Source organism: Limulus polyphemus, unplaced genomic scaffold (genome assembly GCF_000517525.1).
Source record: "Limulus polyphemus unplaced genomic scaffold, Limulus_polyphemus-2.1.2 Scaffold2508, whole genome shotgun sequence".
NCBI classification, from domain to species: domain Eukaryota; kingdom Metazoa; phylum Arthropoda; class Merostomata; order Xiphosura; family Limulidae; genus Limulus; species Limulus polyphemus.
In genome coordinates, this window is record NW_013668118.1 from 101900 (window position 1) to 115034 (window position 13135).

The 13135-nt window shown below is 32.4% G+C and overlaps 1 pseudogene; it reads right to left on the reverse strand.

Moving 5' to 3' along the window:
- The window catches only part of LOC106467150, a 66005-nt pseudogene extending 53355 nt beyond the window's left edge, over positions 1-12650 (reverse strand).
- Positions 12651-13135: the final 485 nt, after the last annotated feature.

The following is a 13135-nucleotide window of genomic DNA, read 5'->3' on the forward strand; positions in this document are numbered from 1 at the left end:
GATTGAGAGGATGGAAATTGGGGAACATCTGGCAGCAAATGATCATTGCTCTATTAGGTTCAATGTTTTGCCGCATATGGAGATAAGGAATAATGATATTTTGGTTACAACTTTCAAAAAAGTAAATTTTGAAGAGATGCGACAAGAGTTATCTGTTGTGACGTTGGCAGCTGAATTATCAGACACTGATCTGATGTGGAAAATTTTTAAATATTCAAGGTAAGCATATTCCTCATAGAAAGAAAAGGGTAGCTGCAAGTAAAAAATCAGGTTGGCTCATAAAGAGGTTAAGAAATAAAATTAAAGAAAAGCATAAGAAATTTAAATTGACCGGTATGACAGGAGACTTAGAAGAATATAGAAGATCAAGAATGTTGGTGAAACAGGAAACTAGGACATCAAAAAGAATGTATGAGAAAAGGTTGGCTGAAAATGTAAAAAATTAACAGTAAGGATTTCTTTAAATCCATTAAGGATAAACAAAATGTTAGGATAGAAATATGACCCTTGAAGGACGATAAAGGAAGGCTAGTATCTGATGATTATGAGATGGTTGGGTTATTAAATTGTGCTTTTTTTCAGTTTTTACTAATGAAGATTTAAGCAGTATTCCACATCTTGAATAGTTGATATGTGGAAATGAAATCACAAAAGATGACTACATTAATTCTTAGCTGGTTAAGAAAAATTAGGAAGTTTAAAAAACAATAAGGCTCATGGACCAGATAATATTTCCACAAGAGTTTTGAAGGAGATTAAAGATTGTATATGTGGACCACTTACTACTATTTTTTTTTTTAATCAGGTGATAAAAATTGTGTCAATAATTATAGACCCATTATTCTTACATCAATGGTGGGAAAAGTTTTGGAAGGTCTGTTAAAAGATGCTTTGCAAAGTCACTCAACAAAGTTTAAAATTTTATTGGATAGTCAACATGGTTTCTTTAAGAGAAAATCTGGCTTTACAAATCTTTTGACATTCTTTGAAAAGGTTACTGCTTATATAGACGAGGGTAGATCTGGATTTTCAGAAAAAGCATTTGACAAGAGCCACATAAAAGGCTTGTAAAAACATTATAGTTGTGGGGGGATAAGTTGGCAAATTGGATAGAAATGTGGTTGGATGGAAGAAAGCAGAGGGTTGTTAAAAATGAAATTCAGTCAAACTGGATTAATGTCACAAGTGTGGTACCTCAGGGCTCAGACTTACTATCTTTGCCCTATTTGATTTACATCAATGATATAGATGAAGGAATAGTTAACAAATTACTTAAATTTCCAGATGATATTAAGGTCTTTGGTGTTGCTAGCTGTGAAGAGGATGCTGCTGATTTACAAAAGGATTTAGATCATGAGTTGGGCAAGTATATGGCAAATAGGTTTTAATTATAATAAATGCAAGATAATGCCAGTGGGTTATCATAATTTGAATTATAAGTGTAATTTGGATGGAAATAACCTTAACAGTGTTATGAAGGAAAGGGATTTTGGTGTAATAGTCAATCAGTCTCTAAAGCCATCCAAGAAGTGTGCTGTTGCTAGCAGTAGGGTAAATAGGATTTCAGGTTGTATCAACAGAAATATTCAATACAAGTATAAATATGTTATAATTTCATTTGTACATGTCACTGGTTAGGCCACATTTGGAATATTGTGTTCAGTCTTGGGCTCCTTACCTTAGGAAGGACATTGAATTGTTGTAAAGGGTTCAGAGAAGGGTTACTAGAATGGTGCTTGGGATGGAAGCATATGAGGAGAGGCTGAAATCTCTCATATTGTTTTCTCTTGAAAAAAGAAGAGTTTTGAGGGGGGTAACCTGATTGAAGTGTTTAAGATTGTAAAGGAAATTGATAGTCTTGATACATCATCGTTTTCCATATTTAACAGTGAAAATAGTACGACTAGGTACACAAATATACATTTTGGCAAGGTCGGAGTCATCTTCAGCTAAGACAGTTTTATTTTTCTAATAGGGTGGTTGGCCTTTGGAATGGGTTGCCTTCTGATGTTGTAGAGGCATTAAATTTAAGTGAGTTTAAGAAAAACTTGTTAAGTGTATGAATGATAAGGGCTGGCTTTAAGATTTTTTTAATGTATTTTAGAGGATGGAGCATATTATGTTATAATTTTTTTTTTTATTTGTAATTAAGCACAAAACTACACAATGGACTATCTGTACTCTGCCCACCACGGGTATCGAAACCTGGATTCTAGAGTTGTAAGTCTGCAGACATACTGCTGTGCCACTGGGGGGCACATATGTTAATAATTAGATACACTAAACTGTACTACAGCTGGATACAGGAAACTGAACATTTGGCTAAGTTATTTGGCCAAGTAACTGAATCTTCAGCTGCTAAATAATTCACACTTACTTAAACAAGTGTTCAGTTTTACAACACACACTGGAAACTCTGGAACACGAGAGAGTATATAGAAGTAAAATATCAAGCTTTTAAAGAAAGGTAGGTTTCAGTCTGAAAAGATGGAATAATAATGCTTTTACATATTATTTCAGGAGAACAGCTGGCTCTCCTAGTGTTTACAACTGCTAATAATATTTTTCTGCAGCAATAGTCAGTAAACAAGACATGCATGGGCCTGTTATATGCAGTGCACACACTAATCTCTGATATAGACTTAGTTGATGATTTCTGTCAGTGATAATTTGTGTTCAGTGATTATCATTGCACATGTATGATTAATGGTATTTGATGATTGATTAATAGATGGTCCCCAAATAATTGACTAACACAGTGTTCTTCAAACCAAGATATATGCAAAAAAAAAAGTTAATGATGAGTGCTGCCAGCCAATTATCTTCCCTCTAGCTAGCAGTTCAAAATTAATGACAATGGCAGATAACCTCAGTAACATTATATTAACAAAGACAGGGTGGGATAACTTGGAGACAATGGGAATCCAACTCGATTTCCTTGAATTTATGTAACTTTTGAATACGGATTTCACAAAACAAAAATATATCAGTCACTTTAATAGAATGTCCCAAAACTACTATGATTTATCTGGCTATAAACAGGTTTAAAAAATTCATTTATTCTCCAGAGCAGCAAAATATGATCTTAACAAATTAAACAATTCTGTTGACTACTGGTATACGGTGGGAAAAATAAACAATGACTTGTAAGATTTATTTTGAGGAAAATCTGCTCTTTCTATTGGTTATAAACATATTCACCAGTCATATAAAGTTGACAAGAAAACAAACTCAAAAGTCAGAGAAATGGGGGAAGAGTTTATCTGGTGGGTTTGAAAAATTTATTGATAGCTCAACAAATCATAATCAATAGTTCAAATTTTAGATTCTTTCTTGTAATTATGGGTGATTTGCACTTCTAATTCGTTGGAAACTAGAGAAGCCTTTTATTAATATTTGATAATTATGAAAGTGGGAAATCAGAACTCAGACATGTCACAACACTGAAAAATAAATAGTGTGATTTTTTAAATATTTTTTCAAATTATGAAGTTAAAACTTTGATTATATACAAATTTGAATTATAATCTACATTTTCAGGTAAAGTTTATTGACATACACTGATAATAAAGTTGTTTAATTAAATTTTGAATGTCATATTGTAAAGATTTTGACATGAGCAAAAGAGCTAAGCCTGGATGTTAAATGTTACTGATTGGTAGTTTCTGCACTTGATAAAGAAAACAAAACAATATGAATTATCAAGCAAAACTTTTTTTTTTAAACAAATTGTCTCATATAAATCAGAAAGATGAAAGACTAGAGTTGCTGGTCAGATTTTCAATAATTATCATATCTCTGATGCCAAATTATCTGGACATACTCAACAACAAGCAACAGTTTCTTTAATTTCACAGAGCACTGAATCACATAACATAAAGATTTATAACATGACTTTCTTAATGCCAAGATCTGATGATGCAACAGGGAAAAATGTTGGAAGATCTAACAAGTATATGAGCAATTCTGAAGAAAAATATTCACCTCACAAGATATAATGAAGCAAATATTGTGAAAAGTTTGACTGATGCTAGATCATCAAGTTAATTAGGTTTTATCCACACATTGACATGCTCTGGAATCACCAAAAGCAGTTAAGAGATCAGTAGGAGGCAAGTGGGTGCCATCCTAAATATTTGGCTGCACCCTGTCCATCTCTCCAAAAATTACAGCTCACAGAATATCAATGACTAACTTGAGGTAACAGGCAACTGTAAACCAGAAAACTTCATGAAATGAAGATCATTCAATCTGTGACTAGTTCTGTTACGTTAGCAACCAATCAGAGTAAAAAATAAAAACATCTGAAAGCTACTCATTGTAAGTATACTAAAACAAAAACAAAAATTCATGAGCACTTTCTTAAATACACTAGATGATGAAAACAATAGAGCGTTAAAATTTTCTTCATCTGAAAATATATTTCCAATAGATAGATACTCACCTCCGTAAACCGAAAGTTATGAAGCAATAAAGAAAAGTGCACCAGGAAAGTGGAGAGGATGGGTAGGAATGTATACGGAGATGAGTATCCATCAGAAATAGATTTTCAGGTAAGAAAAATGGTAACTTTTGAAACAAATTCTCATGTCCATATAGAGAAACCTGGAATACCATGTTGAGATGGTGAAGGGGCCGATGCAAAGATTACCTAAACGAGTTCCTTTCTGAAAGCATCTAAAGGAAGCCCATGGCAGGAGCTACATAGAGACAAACCCATGGGAGACCACATCTTATCTCATCCAATGTATACGCTTCATCCACATATGGAAAGAGAAAATGCTAAAAGCCAGAAATGTGTAAAGGATGGTTGGAATACTTACATGACCATCTGAGTACTCGCACACAAACAATCCAACAGTCAACATGTGTAGTGAAGCTGGGGCTCATTCACACCACACATTGCATGTATAGCCTCCTCTACTAGTGCCCTTCTCCCACAGCTGGTTTTGACCAAACTGTGGAAGAAGGCACTTGTGTGAATGATACATCACAGTAGTATATGGATTAGTTTTCATCTACTCCAACATCAGAATTTTAGGGTTCATGCAACTGCACAGTGGGAATTGTGAGAGAAAGACATATATAAATAGGTTTGATACAGTTAAATGTATCCACATTCCACTTGGAAATTGTGATATATTAAAATTATGTGGGGGTTGAACTGCACTCTATTCTAGAAACACCCTAGCCCCATTTCTCACCACAGAGAGATCCCTTGTTCTGGCTCCAGCAGTTAGGTCCCTGTCAGTGATGATTCTGCAAGGCCCATCACCTCAAAGTGACTTGCTTTGTGAAGTAGATTTCTAAGCAATTTATTGGTAGGAATATTTTCTTTATCATGATAGGAAATGTTTGTCTCTGATATTTGTGTCGACCTACAAGGGCTAGGTGCAACAGCCATCCCTGATCAAACCGATAAAATAGATGTAAGTCAGCTAATCAGTAGCATATACCACCAGCTCTTAAGTTACTCTAGCTAAAAATGGAATTTGGGCAGTCTTATCATGCACCCATGGTTCCAAAACACAAAGCTAACCATGAACTACCAGATTCAGGATACACTTAACTCTGAAGAAAGAGGCAGAATGATAACTCTTGTACATGTTGGCTTAAGTATCTACTGACATTCAAATCTTAATTTGGGTGACAGCTAACCATCTGAGTCATTGTTCTTTTTTGCAGATCATCCACTCATAACAATTAATGTAATATTTTTAACTGCCCTGTTTATGTGCAAGTTTAAAGGCCTAGTTTAATTTTGTCCAAAATGCACATCAACTAATTCATCATGACTTTCCTTCAGCCCACAAAGTTACAAACTTATGTCATACACATTACTGCTTAATGTATCAGATAAGCTTTTCCGTTCAGATTTCAAGAACCAATAACAGAGGTCACGAATAGCTCATCTTAAACTTTTATTATGAAAGAGAAATTAACAAAGTTACAAATGGAGACTGTGATCAATGTTTAATTTGTTTTGTTTTCTTGTGAATATGAATATCTTCTTTGGGTCATAAGGTTATTAAAATTGTCGTTGCTCATATTTTCTAGCTTCTTCACATTTAAGTGGAATGTTTTCTTCTCATTTTAGCAAACACTTTATTGAATCTCTGGTTCATTTCCTTGTTAGTTCGGTCCTCCTTACACAACAAACACCTGTCTGTTGAAGATACTACTTTCACAGGTGAAATAACTGCTAATTTCACCCTTCTATAAGTGAGGAATCTGTCTTTAAACAAATTTCAGTGATTTTTCTAAATCTCCTTCAATGTGTTCCGCATGTAGTTGTGAAATTATTGTAAATCATATGTTCACAGGTGATACAAATGTACTAATCCTTTTACTTATGCAAAGGTTACATAATACAATGAGTATCCTGTAGAAGGTTGTACCAGTTTGACCCTGTGTCAGTATCTACACCTGGGATGGGATAAGTTTTATAATTTCAGCAATTATGTAGAACTAATCATCATATATATAAATAGTAACTGTGAGTATGCAGTTCCTGTTTTGAATCTGCCCAATACTGAAAGATCCAATTCAGTTACTCTGCTAATTATTGAATTAAAAGAGCATTGCTTAATTACTTAAACACAAGTTTCAACTCAAAATGGAGATCAAGTCTTGGAACTATATATTTATATCAAATGATCAATAGCCAAGATCCCCTGGAATATGGTGCTTTGTTATAGTTCTTACTTGACTAATGCCCAATAGATTCTATTCCATAAATTCTCTAATGGTGGTATAAATACACACTTTTGTTCATATATACAAGTCATGAGATAATAATTCCAGTAATTATTTACTTATATGATAAATAACTATCATTGCCCACTCCTAATTTTATTTTTAAGAACTGTCCTAATCTAAAAACAACAAAGAAAAATAGATTCAATATCAAAACAATGTAGTAGAAATGGGAAAGGTTAAAAGGAACAAATTATGCTCAAACATCCAAATGAGTGTTTTCTACTCATCTTAAGCACCAACTTCTCATCAAATGCATTAGTAACTAGAAAGAAACAACCAAAGATTAACAAAGAAAGCAGCATCAAATGTTTGTGATCAGTACACACTTTCACACACACATCTACAATGTGCATTACCTCAGATATGAATACAAGCATCACATTTTTTTACCTTATTAAAATATCATATTATATGTATATACAACATACTCATTTACTCAAGATATACATCATATATCTTAATAATGAGAATACATCAGCATATTACTTCATTACTAATTAAGTTTAATAAATAAAAATACGTAATCAACAAGTATTCCTAGGAAAAAAGAAATTTCAACATCTTCATTTTATACAATATGGTTCACTTTATACAATTTTTCAAACAAAAAATGTATTTAATGGTGTGCTTGAAGAAAACGTTTTTTCTTGTTTGATTTTTCAAACCTTTAAGAGATATTCACTCATGGAATAATCATTTTCAAGTGATATAAAAATTGAAAGAAACTAGCTATATATGGCCTAATCAAAAATAATAATTTTACACGGCTCAGCTCAAGAGCAAAAACTTTGTGGATTCTTCATGTACCTAATTCATTATAAATAACACTCACACTGAAAGTCATGTAGATCCAAAGCAGCATACCATATTACTAACTATAGATTAACAAAACTATTTTTCAAGTCACCTTTTTTTCCTTTTAAATCTTACTTGTACATAAATAACAAGCATTTAAAAAATTCCAAAGTTTTTCAGTGTTTTTCTGAGAGATGCTTGCATTTGAACTAGCCCTTCGTACCCTTTCTTCAAACCATTTATTATGTTATAATGCTATTTAACTTGAAGGATATCCACATTCTTTCTAAAATCGTTCTCTGGCTTTTTTATGCCTTTCCAAACATGCACAAGTATAACACATTGATATTTCACCTTTTACTCATAATTTTAATTAACTAACACTATTTTAACTTGTAATCTGGTTATAAACAGTAATTGATAAAATAAAGTAATAAAAACACCAGAACATACTTCAAAGACTATTTTTACTAAAGAAAAGTCTTTGAACATGAATATTGCAACTTAATAGTCACAATTAAAATGCTGCAATTTTTATTTATAAAGGAATACTTGATCAAATATATCTTCAAGTAAAATGAATTAGATAATTATCCCCATATGAAATAACACTGTGTGGACTAGGTTGTGCTAAAATACATCGACAATTAGGATAAATAAGCAACATGTGTAAACAGGTTTTGTGGTAAAAGAGTGTAGGGAGTGGATTTCCTCTGACTTTTCTATGTTTGTGGCCATTACAACTTGCAATTATAGTCTTATACAAAAACATTTGAGAGAGATATTTTAGTAAGTATAACAAATGCCTCAATACAAGCATTCATTTTGATCTCAAAGTATAATGGCACTTTTTATTAAAATACAAACATACTGGTTGTCTGAGAGAACTCTTCTATCACAAGAATCATCCTACTAGTCCTCCTCTGAACCCTTTCTAACCATTAAAAATCATTTTAGATGAGGTCATCCCTCGCTTCAGTTACACTATTGAGTGAGTTCTCATCTATATTAAAAGTGAAATCCAATTTATAACCCAAATGCATTACCTTGCACTTACTATAATTTAAGGTAATTTACCAAAAATTAGCACAGCTTTCCACTTGATCCAAGTCATTCTGCAAAACCTTGGTAACCTCTATACAGCTAAAAATACCCAAGAGTATATTATGTCATCAACAAAATTTACTAACCGATTAATTGTACTCATATCAATATAATTAAAGTAAATATGAAAAGGCAAAAACTCAAGCAACAGCTTTTGATACAATCTACTAATAACAAGGGTTTAATTTGACTGACTTCCATTACTAGAAACCTTCCGGTTGCTCTCATCTAACCTCTTTACAACCAAATTAATTGTTTTGTTTTTTTTGAATTTCACGCAAAGCTACACCAGGGCTATCTGTGCTAGCCGTCCCTAATTTAGCAGTGTAAGACTAGAGGGAAGGCAGCTAGTTATTACTACCCACCGCCAACTCTTGGGCTACATTATAACGCCCCATGGCTGAAAGGGCGACCATGTTTGGTGGGACGGGGATACGAACAAGTGACTGAAAGAAAAGGTCAGCATAAGAAAAACCCAATAACCCATACACTTTTGGAAAGTAGAATTTTCTTCATCAAGAGTATGGTGACATCACGTGAAAGCAATGAAACAAGTGACTGAAAGAAAAAGGTCAGCATAAGAAAAACCCAATAACCCATACACTTTTGGAAAGTAGAATTTTCTTTATTAGGGGTATGGTAAACATCATGTGAAATCAATGAAACAAGTGACTGAAAGAAAAAGGTCAGCATAAGAAAATCCCAATAACCCATACACTTTTGGAAAGTGCACTTTTCTTCATCAAGGGTATGGTAACATCCTACAAGTGTTCAACCTTTAGACAGTTGCAAAGAAACTGGTTGTTTAGCAAACCTTCCCTTTCAAATTTCCTGTGTGATTTTAACACTCTATACAAGCATTTTGTAAAAATACTCTCACTGGACACCAAAATTCTTGAATTAAACAGATGCATCACAAACAAAAACTGCATTACTTACAGACACAACTGTGGTATGTTTTCTGGATTTTTACTCTTCTCATTGATGACATTAGACACTAGGCTCATGTTAGGCTAACGCGAGACAAACACATCACAGCAGCTGACCCTAAAAAACAGAGCAGAAAATACTTAAAACGTCTGTTTCTTTATATGTATACTAATACCAATACTTGTAAGACCTCATTATTAATTTAGAATACATGTTTCAACTTCATAAGTAACACATGAAATACATAAGTTGCTGTAGCTGCATCAAAAACACTAATAAAATATGGAAACTGAAGACCACATACGTTAACGAAATTGTACATCTTTCATCTCTTGAGCTAACACCAAAACAACAGTCAATATTTATCACATCACCAAGTTAACTACCATACAAGCTTATAACTAACAAAGTATTAATTTTCTTTTGTGCAAAACTCATCCAAGTTTCCACAAATTTATACTGATTGCCCTTAAACATTTTACAATTCCCAAGTTTTATACAAGACCATAACAGCTTTAAATAGCCACATCAAATCACTTTATTTTATATTAAGACATGCCCATATAACAAAAACATTTTAAACACAGTATTATCAGCATTATAAGCCTACAGATTTACTGCTGAGCTGCTGGGGGCTAAAGGGTTAAGAGGAGGGCTACTAAAATTATACCTAGTATGGAAAGGTTATCATACAAGGACAGGTTAAGATTCCTGAAATTGTTTTCTCTGGGAAAAAAGAAGAGTTAGAGGGGATCTGATTGAGGTGTTTAGATTTTCATATGTAATGGTGGGAATGGTAAAACTAAGGGACATAAATACAAGTTTTTGCAGTGTAGGAGTCATCTTCAGTTTTCATTTCCTGACACAGTAGTTGGCCTTTTAAACAAGTTGCTGTAAAATGTGGTGGATGCAGGACATTAAATGGTGTTTAATGAAGACTTGACAAATAGTTAAATGATAATGGTTGGCTCCAAATGTGTTTTTTCAAAATAAGTTAATTAAATGGGATAACCTAGATAGATCAACAGGTCTCTTGTTGTCCTTAAACTTTCTGTTCATGTTCCGTTTGTAGTATCCCCTCTCTGTACTTTTCTATCATTTTAAGGAGTTTGAAGAAGGGTCCAAAACCAAACCCAGCATTCTAATGAAAGCCTCAAATCTTAAACATACCTCAAAATATTCAAGTTATGTATAAATAGATTCCTGGACTAAGTTTTCTCTTTCCACCAAAGCCCAATACTCAAGTCAAAAGTTAAGCACTTTTTTTTAATCAGTAATTATATACGGTGAAGAACATGCAAAGATATGATACATTATAATTTACATCCTCAAAATACTCAGAATGTACTAAGACACTCCCTCATCAATTATTCAGAAGTGTATTACAAATTAGCATATTCTCAGAAACTCCCTCATCAATCATTCAGAAGCATATTACAAATTAGCATATTCTCAGAAACTCCATCATCAATTATTCAGAAGTGTATTACAAATTAGCATGTTCTCAGAAACTCCATCATCAATTATTCAGAAGTGTATTACAAATTAGCATATTCTCAGAAACTCCATCATCAATTATTCAGAAGTGTATTACAAATTAGCATATTCTCAGAAACTCCATCATCAATTATTCAGAAGCATATTCCCAGAAACTCCATCATCAATTATTCAGAAGTATATTACAAATTAGCATATTCTCACAATTTAGTCATCAAACTATCTAGTCTCTCTACAAAATGCTAATCATCATAATATGTAAGTTAGTCCTCATTGGCCTTTTAATTTTATATATGTGTTTAGACAGAAATATGGGGAGTTAAACCTTTCTTATGAATAAATCATTTAAACTCCTACAACTAAGTATCTTTTTAATATGTTTTACTTGTTATTTACCAGTTTTGTTTTCCCTCAAGAAACAAGTGTCCAGCATTAGGAGAGAAAAATATGACTTTTAATTTACATGTTCATGCTATAAAGTTATATAAAGAAAAATACTATCAAATAAATGTACAGTTAAAGCTTGATGAAAAAGTTAACTATCATTATTCAGTGTATAGTATTCAAAAACATTCCAAAAGGTAATTCTACATATCAAATGTTCAATTTTCATTTTACCATTCACAGTTATAAAAACTCTTGATGTGACTCAAATGTTCTAAACTAAGATTTCCATAGTCCCTCTTAATCTTACCTTTATCTCTTTTAGGGTTGAAAATAACTAAAAACTGTCTCTTCTTACTTAAAAAACAATTTAATGGTATAATACAGTGAGCAACTTACTTCAATCTTTACACTTGAAACAGAATTTTAGATTTTTATGTACAAAATTACAACTTTAATATGTGATGTTAAAAACAAGAAATATTTATCGGGCCTAGTGCCTCCCATTATGCTCTGAACAATAAGTTGCTTACAACAAGTACTTTTTATTGTTAATGTTAACAATGTGCTTTTTACTTTAGAAGCCAAAAAACTGAAGATTTTGTCTAGGTGTTACATTAATACAGACAATTCTAACGAGCACTGAAGAAGTTATTGTACAAATCTCCTTGCAAAACATTAAAACACCTTAAATGTTCTTTTAAATGTGTTTCTTTTAATACTCTACAAAAATGATCTGTATCTAAATTTAATATTTGCACACTAACAATAACATTAACAATGTTAGTAAAATGAACTTTAAAATCAACGTTACTTACAGATGTTAAACAAGTCTTTAATTCGTATAAAAAGTTAAAATAGTGTCTAGATAAAATATCAGAATAAGACAGTTTGGGAACATAAGGAACTGTTTAATAATATTAATAGTATAACTATAAGTACATTATTAGTAGTAGTGTTTACTGCTACAAAGTACCAATTAGGCCTAATGTTTTGCACAGAATTGGACTCGTATTTCATTTTCAGTTGCAAACATCATACGACTTGAGTAGAAGCTTAAATTACAATAACCCAAAAAATAAGGAGTAGAAATGTATATACAGGTTACATGTGTTTCGGCAGATCCAGATTCTAATGAATATGACAAACGGGAAATCTTAAAAAGATAATTATATTCTAAATATAATCGAAAGTTACCTTCGTACTAGCTGATCATCGCTGACAGTGGCAATGATTCTTTGCCGTAGTTTATCTTGACCGTAAACTGTATCACCTGAGCAGTAGGTTTATAAATTATATTACTATAATAAATTATTAGTATACGATAGCAGCCTATGATGTGCTTCTACTCTAGATTTTATGCATATTTATACAATTATTCTCAACTTCTCAAATGTTAAAATGACTAAACATTAACAAAAATTATTAAACTCACCTAAAAAACTGTATGCACTATATAGTAAAGTAACAACTTAAAACACTACACCGTGAGACCTGCTAACTAGCCTACTCTACAAACAACTTCTCAACCTTCAAAATGGAGGTGTCCCATACGCACCAGGAACGACTACTCCATCAATGAGGCACGTTGAACTCGGCCATTTCCGGGCAGTCCTATCTTATCCCTGTATATCAATTTATTTGAAAATAATTTCCAATGTTTTTA